This window comes from Perna viridis, chromosome 13 (genome assembly GCF_037379345.1).
Source record: "Perna viridis isolate PV_CMFRI_1.1 ecotype Kerala chromosome 13, ASM3737934v1, whole genome shotgun sequence".
Classification (NCBI taxonomy): domain Eukaryota; kingdom Metazoa; phylum Mollusca; class Bivalvia; order Mytilida; family Mytilidae; genus Perna; species Perna viridis.
This window is the reverse complement of record NC_142457.1, coordinates 29,353,600-29,370,467: the sequence shown is the minus strand read 5'-3', so window position 1 is coordinate 29,370,467 and position 16,868 is coordinate 29,353,600. Positions and strand designations below refer to the sequence as shown.

Below are 16,868 nucleotides of genomic sequence, written 5' to 3'. Positions count from 1 at the left end.
AACCTGAATAAAATCTTGTTTACCACAATAACACTTTCATTTTTTCCGTCCATGCTTTTTTTATTGGTAATTTCAATAACATATATATCACTAATGAGTTTTTATGAATAAAAACCTAATGATATTGTGCTAATTTATCTTTTTTTTCCTGAATTTCTTTGTTACCTGAAGTTGATGACATGGAATATCTGCACCAATAAGAAAATTATATCTCATATGATATAAAATTGTCAGTTGTTCACTTAGCTCAGAAATATGAGTATAAATTTTATAGATGCTAGACTAATTGTAGGGACAAAAATAATTTACAAGTCACAAAATACAACCTTGAGGGATTAATTAGACTGTTCTGTTAGTTAGGCTTAAATAAATAAGTCTAGTTTCCTGCAAGAAAAAATAAATTAAATCGGATAACAGGAAATAGACAAATTTTTTGTTTGGCCTTAGTGACAATCTACCTGTCCTCCTAAAGAGATCCATAATAAATATAATCTTTTTGTAGGTGGATTTTTAAATTGCATTTTTCACATTTTTGTGTTTGAGGAGCTTTAAAACCTATTCATTCAAGCCTTTGAAGGAATTTATCTAAAGAAAATTTGGTTATTGAATTGGAATAATGAAAATTTCACTGGCTCTTGGGTGTTCTTTGTAAAATTCATAATCTTTTGTCAGTTCATTATGATAAATGTCAACCATTAACAATTGACAATAAGTCTTTGACATCATAACTTGCAGCCAGATAAAGGCATTGCATGGCTGAACATGCATAAGACATACAGTTAAAGTAAAAAAAGGTTCTTAGAAATGATGTAGTATGTTTTTCTTGGAACTTAGATCAGGACTGATTTATATACTTAAGTTGTGAGAATTGAAGCATATGTTAGCTCTAGATTATTCAAGACTGATTCACTGGACTAAAGTAGGCTGCAATTAGTTTACTGAAATGCCAAATGACATCTTGACCATACCAAGGAAAAGGCCACCTCAACCTAGGTTGAATTTAATAATTGATTTTATTTGTCCCTCTGTAAAATGATCTTAAAGAACTTTATTGTTATTTGTTCTGAAGTCACTCAGTTGTATTGTGCCAAGTGTAAAACTTGCACTCCAAAATGATTGGCAAATGTCATGTGGAAATGTTCATTCTGAGGATTAAATGAACATTCAAGTTAAATGATAGTTCCAACCTTCACCCTGTGGTTGTTTATTTGAACTTGACCTGCATCTCAAGGTCATATTCCATACTCTGTTAATTTGTAAAAACTGAAATACACTCACTCCTTTTTAAAGAATATCATTGTTTGTGCAATAAGTTACAAACCACATTCTTAACAATATGAAAGTGGCAGTTCTTTAAATGACACCAAAGGCTATTTGTTACTAACTGAAATCAGCATTCCATACCTGTTTATCCTCCCACATTAGGGGAGGGGAGACTCCCACAAAATCTATGAAAATTTAGAAATCTTCCGCTTAAATTTGTAAGATTTGTGGGAGACTTCTGGTTAAGATTACTTCTGTGAAAAATACTGAATAATTGAATTTTTACATCAAAAATTTACTTTTGCATAAAAATCTCCAACATGATACCTTGTCAGTTAGGGAGAATTCTCCTATATTGGTTAACGGGTATGTTGTTCTTGTCAGTTAGGGAGAATTCTCCTATATTGGTTAGCGGGTATGTTGTTCTTGTCAGTTAGGGAGAATTCTCCTATATTGGTTAGTGGGTATGTTGTTCTTGTCAGTTAGAGAGAATTCTCCTGTATTGGTTGACAGGTGTGTTGTTCTTGTCAGTTAGAGAGAATTCTCCTATATTGGTTAACGGTATGTTGTTCTTGTTTTGTGCCATGTTGTCCTGTTTTGATATAACCTTGGTTCCCTTGATTACTCTTGATCTCCTGACTTATGATAATTCCTGAGATTTCTAGTCCCTTTGTTAGATCAAATGGGCCTTGGTCAGAAAACCATATTGCAGTTAACAATTTAATCACTCCCTTAGGAGCCTATCACATTGATTTTTCAATAAGTATGTTTAGTATGCCTGGAATGGAGCTGATTGCTAATTGATAGACCTTTGTATCATAAGAGATGATTTATAATGAGGAACATCAGAAATCAAAGAAATGACCTCTGTCAGTCTTGACTAATAAAGACAATACTTATATTTTGGCAATTTGTTTTATTTGGTCATTTTTAAGTTTTTACACATTTATGATAAATTGCTATATTTTGCTATTATTAAGTTATGGAGAAAATGGGACTATTGTGTGGCAATTATGCCAAATTTATTTTTCACATTATGAATGTTTGGCCTTCTAATTTATTGCTGTTCATGAACATATATATACATGTAAAGCTTTAACTGCTTGTATGATTTGTTGTTGATAAAGGACGAGTTGACCAAGGATACATTCTGAGTGGTAATGTTCAAATGATACACATGTATATGACTATATTGTTCCTGTTTATTTTGAAGATGACATATCAGAATTGTGTTTTATTCTTGAGAAAAAGGAAAACTACATGAGTCTATCAATAAGATACAAAGAATTATTTACGAAATACTTAAGAGATCAAGTTTCTTATGCATGACTAGATTTCCAGCATGGCTTCAAACCCCAGACATAAGGTGTAAATGTTATCAGGTAATTACTCTCCTCTGTTAGGTGCACCACCCTACATCAAGTACTCTCTTCATGTCCAGCAACAATCTAATGTATGTTTACTTTATTTTTCAGGTAAGTGTTAGCTACATGTATAGAGTATGGTATGAAGGTAATATACTGGAATTCTCCTTTGTTGTTTCTACACTGTACGTTCCAGTCAGAAAGTTTAGTTGGTAAGCAAGGTAGGTATATGTAAGTATTAAGTTTTGTCATGGATCAGGAAGAGGAATTCAACTGAAAGCTCATCAGAAGATCAACTCAGTGATACATAGCATAAACAAGATCCTAACAGATGGAGACTCTATACCTGTATGACTTGTATTATCTGGAAATATGCCATCTTACACTCATCTATGTTAAGACTAAGAACTGTTTAAGTTCTTTGTCTGTCAGTCTGTTGGTCCAAAGATGATTGTGAGATTTAATCTCTATTGTAAAAGCTTAGGATATTTGCAAATACCCGGTAACTGATTTTTCAATATTACCAAAATATGCAGTGGATTTTTTTAGTGATTGCAATTGAAATGGCATTATGCAATAATTAATTGGGTTATTTAGACATTCTAATTTTATCTTGATGATTTGGTCTTGTGACTTGTAGACATAAAAATTTATGTTTTTTTGTATATGTATTGTTAGTGATTGTTTTACCATATTGATGTATATTGTTTACCATACTGGGAACTCACTTGAAGTATAGTTGAGATATACTGAATATCACATTTCAAGATCTGTATCACATGCTGAATCAACCCAAGACTTCTATATCATTCCAAGGCTAACCGGGCGGTGGGATGATATAGGTCAAGGGTTGAAACCACATGTGATATAGATTTTGACATCTTATGTTCATTTTATCATATATTTTAATTATACTTCAAGTGTGTTCCGTGAAGGGGTGTGATATAGGGTATGTAGTATGATAAAAGATATTGGGCTTATTCTTACACTTATAATGCACATACAGAAAAGCTATATTTTAATTCAAATATATGATATAATAATGGTTTAATGCTCATTGTATGTGAAATTCTGAATCACATACCACATCAACCTTCAACTTATATCACCCTTGGGCTGGTGGCTTCCAGGGTGACAGAGGAGTTTTGGCATCATACGGCATATGATACAAATTTTGACATAATTGCCAAGATTTTTCCTCAGTCAATAACAAAACTTTGTTATATAATTTTCTATTTATTGCTGTATGAAGTTATCTAACTATTTTATGTGAATAAATGAAAATGAGCAGTCTTCTCAAACATTTTGATTCTGAAGCCAGATCCATTAAATCTGTATCACTGATAAGTTAATGTACTTGACACTCATGTCTCTAGAAAATCCACTTAATATGGTAATATCATATTTGAAACATTCTTTTTGCAATATTTTGTTTGTTGTCAACAATTTATTTTCATAAATATGCAAAATTATAAAGAATAAATCAGTCTTTTTGAGATTTATGTGATAAGTTTTACAATTTAAATTCTTGTCATGATCTGATTGATATTCACACTTACTTGATGAGTAAAGCATTTAAATGCATTGGAGACATCAACAATTCTTGTTACACTTAGATGTATTAAATCTTTAAATTGTCTCCTATTTAAATTATGAAGGAGTAATAGGCTGTATATTGTTGGTTATGGTATATCACAATATGGTATGTTTAATGTGTTTTTGGTGAGTTCTAATGTACTGTTGATTTTCCAGTCATTTTTTGGTATATAGATATGAACTTTCACCTTTTAGGTCACTCATCTAGTGCATCAAATTTTGTAGCTGATATTGTTATATGAATCCCTTTTTGTCTTTAGTTTCCAACAAAAGAAGAAGTACATAGGATGTATTGTTGTGTCATGATTTATTTGTTTGAAAATCTCTCCTGCTCATTATATTCATTTTTTCATGAAAACTAAGACCTGCATGTAAATTTAATTTACTGTAAAATTTTGATTTTAAAAATTTTAAGGGCATGTAAGATTATAATGGTCTAGGTCAAATGACTAGAAGAAATACACTAACCATCAATGTTTAGTTAATAGCTGCTGGTAAAGTTCTCTACATCACTCACCTTCAATTTATTAACAGCTTAAACTGAAGTGAAGTGATCTTATATCATTACTGAATTAAATGTTCTAAGAATCTTCAGTAAAACTCTCTTTCTATTTTACCTTGGTCACGGTAACCTTCACAGTCTGACCTCTGTTTCAGCCTTGACATTTGCTGTAGGTGACCATGATATTGTAACAGCCTGTGGCATGTTCTCAATGTTACCATCAAGTACATGTAACATTATGATGTACAGTAGAAGTCCCATCATGTCCGTATGTTTTACAATGTCTATGTCCATACTGACCCTTAACCTTCAATCTATCAGTAACACAAGACTTCCATGACCAGTGACCATGAAACTGGGTTATAGACATTGATATTGATTCTGCTGTAAATTAGACTGCAGACTCCCCTGAGAAAGAAGGAATCTTTTGTGAGATCATTCTGTAACTTTATCAAATAGTTATTGGGCCTCAGTTTATCTCTGAACTATTATACATGTACATGTATGTGAAATGATGAAAGTTATTGCAATTGACCTGAGTTTTTAATCTGAAAGATATAACACATGAAGGCATCAGAAAAGAAATTTTGTTTTCTTCTCTCACCAACAAATTCTTATTTGACCGTGCACTGAAAATTCATTAAAATTTCCTGATACCATTGAAACCAGGAACTCATTGACTTCCCTGATCATAAGTAAGACAGGTCATTATATTGTTCAGTGTTCTAGTCTGATGAACCCACTTATTGTCCATCTTGGTATCATAATTCATACATGGGCTACTGTTACTTGTTTTGTTAAGTATCACTTAAGGCTGCTCTCTTAAAATGATCAATTTAAGACTCTTTACCAGGATCTTAATATTGGCTAGATACCTGTCACAAATATTCAGGGTAATTTGTGTCGTATATGATGTGCATGTACTTTGATAATGGTATTGGGACATATTTTATTTGGTCACATTTTTCCCATTGGTCATTACACTCATAATAGCCAGCAGTAGGCTGTAGTAATGAAACCTATGGTACTCTGATTACTTGGTGAGGGAGAACAAATTTGACACTTGAATTTCTAAATCTAGAGATTACCACAATGCTAAAACAAATATTTGGTTAGATTTGATAAAACATTTTTTGGTAATCTTACATGGAGTATTATATAATATATTCCCATATTATTATTCCTAAGTATAAAATTATTACCAAAAGATGGTGTTTTACTGTTGGTGTGAAATGACTTATTTTGTTACCAGAGGTGATTTGGTATGAAATTGTTTTCATTGATGTTTGATTTTTTGAACCATGAATTTAATGTTCATTTTATTACAAGCAATTTTCTAGTCCCGATTTTATTTTCTATTGAATGAATTTGGTTTCCCCATACAACAATAAATTGTCTGTTAAAGTGACCAGTAATTATTTTAAGATTGAACCACACTGAGATATTTTGTATTTTTATATTGTCATCAAACATTCATGACCCATTTCAGACCTTTTAACCATCAACTTATGTTCCCTTTATGTGAGACTTTTTATTAATAAGAAAATAATTTTCCCAAAAGGAGTCTGCAGTTATCTTCAGTTTGTTTTTATTTTCAATGGTCTTGCTATGATTATTTTTATCAGCAAGTGAATTAAAATTTTAGTAACCACCAAGTATGTTTTTTTTTTTTTTGGAGATATTGTTTCATACAGTTGTACTAGGTCTGGAATTATGTTCTACATTTCCACAAATGCCTCATTAAATTATGCATAATAATGTTAGAATTCAGTGAAAATATTCCTATTATGGATGACCAGTTTCCTTGTATTATATTTCCATATTACAAATGTGGAACTTGATACTGAAGTTTTGGGGTATTTTTATTAAGATTTCTTTTTATTTTGTTATTGATACAAAGTCAGAAATATTGAAAAAGGGGACCATCAATTGATGCAATGTTAGCTGCACACAATACATTTTGTAAAGATTTTCATACATGTATTTATAAAAGTGCTTTTGCGTTGGTGTTGGCAAGGATATAACCTTACTCTGTCAAAAGTAAAAGAAATTATACTCTCCTTTCTGCACGTCACTTCTGTAGGTATTTAACATTAATACTGATAGGATGATAGAAATGAAGAATGTCGATAGTAGGAGGACCTTTTGTCATTGTAAATCTGTTGTGGCTTGTCATTTGTGAACTTAAATAAAAACTCAAAAAGTTTGTTAAGTTTTTGTTTCAAATGAGTGGATTGGTCTTTGAGATAATGATTTGATAGGGGGTATTTTATGAACTATGAAGAGAGAACATTATAGTTTTTGAATGGTAAACAGTTGTGGGAGGATATCTTGACCCTGTTTTTTTCAAGTCCAACAGGAAGATCAGATTTCATCAGTATAAGTAGTCCAATTAATATAACAAGCTGTAACCACTGTAGGAACATTGAGGAAACAACCAGGCTCTTGTTTCCTGAATTATTATGTGCAAGTGCAAAATATTTATTACAATGTTATTTCAATTTTTATATTCTGTATTTGTGCTAGCTACAGTGGATGATAGATGTTCTAATTTTCTCAACAGACTTTTTAAATATTTACTAATTTTGATTTTATTTTCCCTGTTTTTCTTAATGTTTTAGGGCATATCACTCTCACTAAGTGGCTTGTATTTAGTAATCATGCTGTCAGTCTGTTCATCCCAAGCTCTGATCAACTATTCCTGAAACCCTTGAATGGAATTTGATGAAACTTTCACACTGATACACATTTTGTATTGTTTTGCCTTCTGAATAACTTTTTAGGTTTCCTGTATGGTTTATAAGGATTTTTTTTTGCCCACATCCCGCCACATAAAATGACTAAAGTATTATGTGATATCCATGCCCGTCAGTCCATCTATCCATCCCCCCAACAGTTTCTAGATGATTATTTCAGAAGATATTAAACAATCTTTTTTCAAACTTTGAATAGTTATTTGATATCTTAAATTACAGTTCAAGTTCAAATGTCAGTTTGATCTGACCATTTACTCGAATGTTGTGACCATTTTAAGTTGTTTTTATCCCAAAAAAATTTGTTTACAACATGGTCAGGTATCATTTAATGTCCCAATAGATGCCCTACTTAGAGAGGGATTGATCTAAGCATCATATATTTATTGTTCGTCTTAAACCTTTTTCATGACAAACCAGCAAGCCTGTATCATATATCTTATTGGCCTGTGATCTTGTGGTGTGGAATCACATCTTCTACTATACATGTATTTAACTTTCCTACCCATGGTATAATTTAAAGTTCCACTGTAATTGATATCAGATCTTTCAGATTGAAGATAGATAGACAGATTTGTAGGTTTTATTTCAGACTGACTGGATTCAATACTATGTTATTATAAGTTGCAGACCTTTCAATTCAGAGATTTTAATTTTTATGAAGATTGTGGTTTTCATTCTAGATTTAAAATATGATATGATTCTGTCTTAAAATAGGTGAAGTTGTTGTATGGTGATTTTGTTTATACTATGACTCTATCAGAATGTATATAGGAGACAAAAATGTTGAAGTGTCCCTTATATAATACTAGGATATTGTTGACTTAGTTTAGTTTATCTTGGAAAGACTACAAGTATTGGGGAGAAAATTCTGGTTAAATTTCTTTTCGATTTAAAATTAGATAAATTAGAATAATATTAGATTAGTCTAGATCCATTCACTGCATGGAATGCTTAGATAAATGAAATTGTTCACATATAGGTGTCTTAAATTAAAATCTACTCCTTGTAAAAACAAGTTTAAATTGGGTACATTACAATTTGTCAAGCCTACAATTTCACCATGTTTTACACTGTAAATCTGTAAAACTATTTTTTAGAATGTTCTGACGTTCTGATTGTCTTAAACTTACTCAAGTATTATATGTGAATTTTATAGCTTTATTTGAATCACAACAGTAATTGTGAAATTATGCATATATATATATATTTATACAGTTAAACCTGTAGATACTAGAATTCCAAGTGACATTCTGTCATTATTTTAAACAAATGGTTGGATTGGACAGGTTCTTAATGTGTACCTTAGGAAATGTAGATTTATGTAAGACAAATTTACAAATCTAGATTTTCTACATACAGTTTTACTGTATTTAATACCTCCAAGAAAGTCTTGGAAGATCCTTTGATACAATGGAACAGATACAGCTAACTATAGTAAAACCTGTTGAAACCAAATTCTCAAGCCTTAAAGGTGCCATCAAGTTGGCATCCAGTTTATCCATACTGGTTTGTAGTAAACTGGTACTTTATATATAAAATGTAGACAAATGCTGGCAAGTTTTCAATAATTAATAGGGTTTTCCAACTTAATAACAGTTTGACCTAAGACAAAATGTTTACAAGTTAGTTAAAAGTGAGATGTATTTGCAAATATTTCATTTTAATCTGTAGGTGTATGGTAAAAAAAACCTTTTGAGCAAAAACTTCCAAATATTTCAGGGTGGTAGGGGGATTGGATTTGTGTTGGGATTTGTTGCTTCTCTGTGATTTTGGTACGCCCATGACTAAGATTTTTTTGTGCAAATGAAATATTATTTGGTGCAAAAGCAATGCCTCAAGATAGAGAACATGATAGGATTGATGATGCTTGACTTCAGTCCAAACATCAATGAATAATCAATTACATATCTAATAAAAATATTATCTGTGAATATCAGATTGTTTTACACCATATCACTTGTATACAGACTTTCAGTTTATATTGAGTCTCTATGTCATATAATTTATAGATATATTTGTGTTCCATGTATTGTATGTACATGTAATTTATAAAATATAAAACAGCTTTGTTAAATCAAGTAAAATAAGTCCCCAAGTGGCATGAATTTTCAACAATTCACAATTACATAACTCAATACACCCCAGTTGGTCAATTGAGAGAAATAGCACTCTTTTTTTGATTGAGGTTTTAATGTTATGTCAACTAATTCTACAAGTATTTGATCACACACAGCTCCAAAACCTTCCCTCATGGCAAAACAATAATGAGTATTTATATCTGTAGAAAATTGTTGATTGATATAAGAGCATTTAAATAACTAATTATTGGCCCTCGCTATCAAAAACTTAATCTCTGTGAATGAAAAACAATTGAGGAGAGAGAATAATAAGCTGATTAAATGGATCTGATGGATCTCACTGTTTGGGGAGGTGTGAATGCCTGGTCATTTATAGATTGATTTCAGCACTTGTTTCCTTGGGGTTTATAGCCTAAAATACATTAATGAATCACTAGCTGATTGGAATGTTTTTGATATTACTCAGATATATCCTAAGTCAATGTTTCTAATAGAATAATTCTCTGTTGAAATATTAATTTTTTTTTTTTTTTTTTTTGTGAATGACCTGTTATCTGGTTTTTATTATGACAAATGTTAATTAAATTAAAATTGAGAAATAAGGCAAATACAGGTTGATCTTCATAAAAAAATACTATTTAGTAATTGAGGATGGACATTCCACAACCAAAAATTCATGATAAAAGGTATTCCTAACCAAATCATTTCAATGTCAATTGGTTGTCCATGACAAATTGCCAATATATCTAATGAAATCTTTCTTGAAGAATGCAAAGTTTGAAGTATAGATGTATGATTCAATGAAAATCCATCAAAAACTTTTGAAACCCAAGAATCAAGTGAAATACCGTTCTAAACACCAAGAGCACTCAAGGTCACTTAAAAAAAAAGTAAAAAAAAAAACAGATTAGCAAAACTAGATTACACTTCAGAACACATAAAGAACATAAGATCACTGTTAAGAACACCTGAAAAACACAAGGTGGCTGTTATAAAACACCAGAAGAACACAAAGTCACACTTAAGAAAGTAGAACTGCTCAGAGCACTTGAATAACAAAAAAGTCAATGGTCAGACCACCTTAAACAGATAAGTTTTTATTGATCTAATATTTTCTATGAATTATTCTGAAGTGTTGAAAAGTTGTGCTTGATGATTGAGTTCTGAGATTTATATACTTCTAGAGTGATTATTCTTGGTACTTGAATGTAAGAAGTTGAGTAAGGTTTACTGAGGATTTAGATTTTAAACTTCTATGACTTTACATGTTCAGTTGTACAATAGCTCATGGACTGAGTCTCTATATAAATAGCAACAAAGAACACATGAAAAGTTTGCTGTTTTAATCATTTCTGGCTAAATAAGCAATGTAAAATGATTCTTGGATTGTTTCATTGGAATTTTAGTTAGTGTGTGCAAGTCACACAACAAAAAGGAGGGGAAGAAAGTGTTTATTTATAGACAAGAGCTTGGGACTAGCCAATACAACAACCCAGTTTGTCTTACATAACTAGCTATACTTAGCTTGAAAAAAAAATGAATATATCAAAATATGCAATTTTTTTTTTTCAGTATATTATGATACAGACTATCATGAATGTACTTATATAACAGCAAATTTATTCCTAGATTAAGTTAGTGAAACATTTATCAATATGTAAATTTTATCTTGATGTGAATTTAAAATGTTTCAAACTGCATTAAACTAACACATTTATTGAGGCTCAATACTGTTCAGATTGCTTGTTCTTAAATCTACCAATCTAACTTGAGGTAAATAGACATGTCGCAAGAACCAGAGAAATAAATCCCTTCCAGAGCAAAACAGAAACATGTCAACACTTTTTAAATGACATTATTATGTATGCTTGCCTATGTTGTAAAATGTTCAAACTTAACATGGTTTAATTGTGAGATATTACCACAATAAGGTATTAGTACCCTCAAAGGTAAATTCCTATATTTGAATTGCTTTCTTCTTCATGGTTGATATTGATGCAGGTATAGATCAAAAAGCTATGTCAGTAACTGATTACTGCTGATAATTATGTGATCTTTATTGTATCATATTAATTGTAAAAGTCTATAAGGCTATTAACATCCTGACTTTGATGACATTTTTCAAGGATGTTAAGAGGTGTATTATAGGATTTTAATCACTTTAACCTTGAATCATATTCCTTCCTATCTTAATGCATCTCTACAATCTGGGTTAAGTGAAAGAATATCTTGTTTTGTTTTGTGGAATATGAAATATACAAAGATGTAAACATCTTTCTCAAGTTGACAAATTCCTTCAGATATTAAAGTTGTAGGAGAATGTCAATCACCTAAACATGGAGACAAAAATCTTCTGAAAGTGCTGTTATTTTTTACTTTTTTTTAATTCTTTTGCTGCTGTTGTGAGCAAGAAAACAAAAATGATAAGATTTTTGCTATGCATAAGTCTCATCATTATACAACCATAAGTAGCAGATCTGACATCAAAAATAAGTATCAGAAGTATCAGTGAAAATAAATTGGATGCCAGTACCACCATGGATTATATGTACAAAACCATTGGTGTAGGATGCCAGTACAACCATGGATTCTACATCAAAACTGTAGATGTAGGATGCCAATACAACCATGGATTATACATACAAAACTGTAGGTGTATGACACCAGTACAGCTATGAATTTTAGGAGTAATTTGAATTTTTCAAAATAAAAACATTGATCATTTTAAAAAAATAGATGAAGATAAAAATCCTATAAGATGACAGGTTATTTTCTTTAGTATGATATAGATGATACCTGTCTTGTGTTCAGACTGTCTAATTACAGAAGTTATTTGGGCATTTTTTTGTTAATGTGTCATATCACTGTTTTCTTCCTTTTGTTTGAATCTAATACATCCTTATGACATCTTTTATAGTTTTCATATCAGTTATTTGTAACACTATTTATACTCTTTTCTTCCTAACAAAAAGCTTGACATATCCCTTTTGTATCTAAAAGAACATACACTTTTCTTATTATATTTTATTTCATTTTATGCAGCAGTATGATTTCACTCCATGTCATACATGTTTCAGTTCTAAGTTTATAGTGCATGTTGTATCGAATTTAATGAGAGAATCTCCAAGTGATCCAGTTACATTGTTAAGCTCTAGAGTTATTGCTTATAAATGAGTTTAATTATCATTTTATTTTGATCATAGAAATCATTGTTGAAAATAGTTTGACATATGGAATTCTGGTAAATTCTGTAAAAGAGTAACTTAAGAATATTTCAGTTCTTTTCTGTTTGTTTTTACAGAATTGAAGGTCAGTGGACATGTACCTCTCAAGTTAAATGTATGGCAAACTTCCTAAAAAATGAATTTATTAATTTCTAAGTTAAAAAAATGAATTGTTGCATAATTGACACGTAAAATATTAAGAGTTGCGGGGTTTCTATATTTGAAGATTTTCAATGGTATATATATAGGAACTTGTATTGATAGGGGTAACAACTGTTTAATCAGGGGTTCAAACTATTGGTAACCCTTTATGTCTGGCCTTGGACCTTTCATTTACCTAGGTGCTAGACCTTCAGCTGTTTTATGGACTTCTGATTTTCTGTCTATTGATAATGAACTTTGAAAAGTGTAGGACCTACATCTCTATGAAAAAAATTGAACCCCATGGTTTATAGAATGTAATACATTCAGTGATTCATAAACTGGAATGGTATGGCCTCTTATGGAGACTGTTTCTGCTTTGTCAAACTTATGCAAAATATTACTAAAGATTATTAAGGTCCTGATCAGCAGTCCTCATTTTACAGGAAATGGTATTTTAGGGCACCTGGATGTAGACTTTACAAAACTTTTTATTTTGTACGGATCATGTAGAATTGTCAGAAAGTACAACTTCCTCAATTTAAACATAATGTACATGTAGTATATGAAGTTTCTTAATTAAATTATTGTATAATTTCATTTTACTATGAATTAAAATCTCAGGTCAAGTTCAGGTCAATAACAGTTTTATTCCTTTAATGACTGAAGAGCTCTTCAGAAAGGGAAGTAACTCAACACTTGGATATGATTATTTCCGAAAGGATTTGGTTATATATAGATGATTTGTTGATAAAAAGTCTATTTTGTTCCTGTTTTGTCTCTCTTGTTAATAAGAGAAGGTTATAGCATCTAGATCAAGTTTGAAATAGGAAGACTGATAGGGAAATTCCATATGAAATTCAAATCAAAAGTAACCTTAGAAATAATACAGCTCTTTCATTTGGCATATGAACATTTTTTTTTAAATGTTTCTCATTACTTTTACTTGCCTCAAATTTTCAACATACCATACTTTCATTGATTTCCATTTACAACATAAAGGTTGAGAGGTTGACAAAAATTATCATGCAGTACTATTAGGTTTACTGCAATACTAGTTATCTTGACCTCCATGCTGGTATAATATTCCACTTATCATGCTTAATTACCTTAGATTTATAAATATATAAATGCTGTTTGTACTTTTCAAATGAAGAGGTTAGATATGGATTAGCCCTTATCTCTGAGGGTTGGGTATAATTGTCTGTTAGTAGACCCTCTTCTCAGCGTGGTCTTGCCTATTAAGCTGGTCAAAAGCTTTTAAAGTGCTGGTCACCACTGGTTAGAATTATATTATTGGGATTACTGTTTGTATAATCATTAGTTGTGTGTAAAGTATTTAATTGAACAGTAGTCTTAATCTTAGTAGCCTAAAGAAAATTAAATAGCCAGATTTAGATTTTATCACTTGAAAATTCATTGATTGACTTGATCTGAATGTACTATGTTATTTATCTAGACCTATTTTCTCTTTCTTTGCCTTTGAAATGGATCCATTTGTTAGAAGTTCAAATCCTAACCTTCATTAAGTGGTGTTCAAACTTTGAGATTAATAAAAACTTGAGTGGTCTTTAAGTCTGGTCCATTATTCATTTGTACTGTATTATCCTGTTTATTTTCATGGAAACAATTGATATAAATTTATCGCTGGGGTAACTGAAAATTTTGCAAAAGTGAACTCACAGTTTTTAACTCAATAATTGTTTAAAAATACAATGATTTAATGATATGAAGAAATTTATGTTTATGGGTTGTACTGACAAACTGGCAATAGATTGCCTGTCAGTGTACTTAGAATTGCCCATCAGTTCCCAAAGTTAACCTTGGATTGTCCATCAGTTGACCACAGATTGTCCATGAGCTGATGTTTTGCCTTCGTTTGTCATTAATATCTTTACCATGATACTTATCTTATTTAAATGTGTCAAATCAATGCAAATCAGGTATAAATAGTATTTTGTAAACTTAGTGGCATGTTTGCTCAAAAAATGATTTACATTGCCTGCAAAGTCCTTGTGATTAGGCAATTAATTAGTAGAAATGGACTACCTATCTGACTTATAATTGCCCATCAGCAGACTTGAGGTGGTTTGCTAGTTGACTGGATTGCCAGTCTGTTACCGTGTTTGCCCTTCTGATGACCATAAATTGCCTGACCATATATTGCCCGGCAGTTGATCATGGATTGCCTGACAGTTGAATGTGGATTGCTTGGCAGTAGACCATGGATTGCCTGACAGTTGACTATACATTGCCTGGTATTTGACCATGGATTGCCTGGCTGTTGACCATACATTGCTTGGCAGCAAATCATGAATTGCCTGACAGTTGAGCATGGGTTGCCTTGCAGTTGACCATTAATTGTCCATGGATTTCTGCCAGTTGACCATTAATCGTCCATAGATTTCTGCCAGTTGACCATTAATTGTCCATAGATTTCTGCCAGTTGACCATAGATTGCCTACCGTTCGGGCTACACTGCATAATTAATTCTATGTAAATTTTTTGACAACTATATGTTTGCTGTCATCATAAAATGAATATCTCTGTAGGAGTAAATTGTAGTCTTCTTACATAATCCAACACCAGGAATTCACCCTTTTCATTTACAATGATGTAATGAAATGACTTTGATATTTTCACAGACATATTATAATTTTTTTTTATAGAAGTATATTATTATGTATGCATAAACATCCTACAAATGTCAAAGCATGTTTTCTATATCCATGATGACAAAGTGCAAATGAAAATATAAAAATCGACTATGAAAATATGGCCAGGTGTATTCCTTAGACTTTAAAACTTTGAATCAGGTCCTAGGTTGAAATGGATACATCTTTGAACACATTATTAGTTGATGATTAGTCATGGTATCAGATTATGCCATACTTGCATGGGATTTATTTGTTTGTTGGTTTGTTGGGGTTTAACGTCCGAGCAGCAATATTTCCGCTATATTCAGACAATGAACATGAAATGGATGATAAAATGAACATGAAATGAAAAAAAAAAAGAATGGGTCACAAGGATAATAGGGTCGACAAATTTTGATTGCCACTGGAAAAAGGGGGATGGGTATGGTCGGGCAATTCAGCCTCCTGTAGCGAAGCGCAAAGGTTCCTACTCCTATCGAATACCACAGCAGGGTTCTTTAACGTGCGAGGAACGTGGCATCTTTCCCAACACGGTGCACCACTATGGTTTGCGGTCAGGTTTTCCGTATTATAGCCTGACCACCCCAGCATGTAACACGCCAGGGGTACCCCATTCCACCACCTGGGGCACACATCCCAGTTGCTCTGTGGGCAGAGCGCCTAGCCCCCGGCTAGGTTTCTGAGCACTATTTAGTCACCTTTTACGACAAGCTTAGCGCTACTGCAGGCCTATTCTTTTAACACCCGGACCTGCACGGGGTCATGGGATTTATTAAAATCTGTGTTTTATTTATTAGTGTATATACATGTGTATATTAATTATAAACCTTTTGATATTTTTTACCTTAAAGTTTATCAGTATTGTTGTGGTTTGTATCATTTCTTAGTCTGTTGATTTATTTGGCATCACTCCCTACATATTTCTATTTTACATTCTTTTCATTGTCAAGGTCATGTAAAAATTGACTTCAATCAATGTCTGATATTAAACAATTATACTGTTTTGTTATTACCTTGATTGTATTTTTAATGTAAACTGATATTGATTTGATTAAGTGATAATTTCCTCAAATCAGCCCACATAAATATTCATTCAGTCAGTGTATTCATAATAGAATATTTTTGTATTGAATATTGTGAACGATTCCCGAATGTATTGAATATAGTGTAGGGTTCTTCGTGGGAATCTTGTCTGTATGTGATAATTTTCTTAACAAGAAAAAGCTGATACAATATTTTTCCTTCATAAAATTGAAATATTTTGATCGATGTTTCCTTTGTGGTACA

General features: G+C 31.6%; 1 protein-coding gene across 1 annotated transcript in view; it reads left to right on the top strand.

Annotated features, from left to right (window-relative positions):
• LOC148600255 (Krueppel-like factor 6) overlaps positions 1 to 16,868 on the top strand; it is a 43,852-nt gene that overhangs the window by 17,429 nt on the left and 9,555 nt on the right. The gene's annotated exons all lie outside the window — the stretch shown is intronic.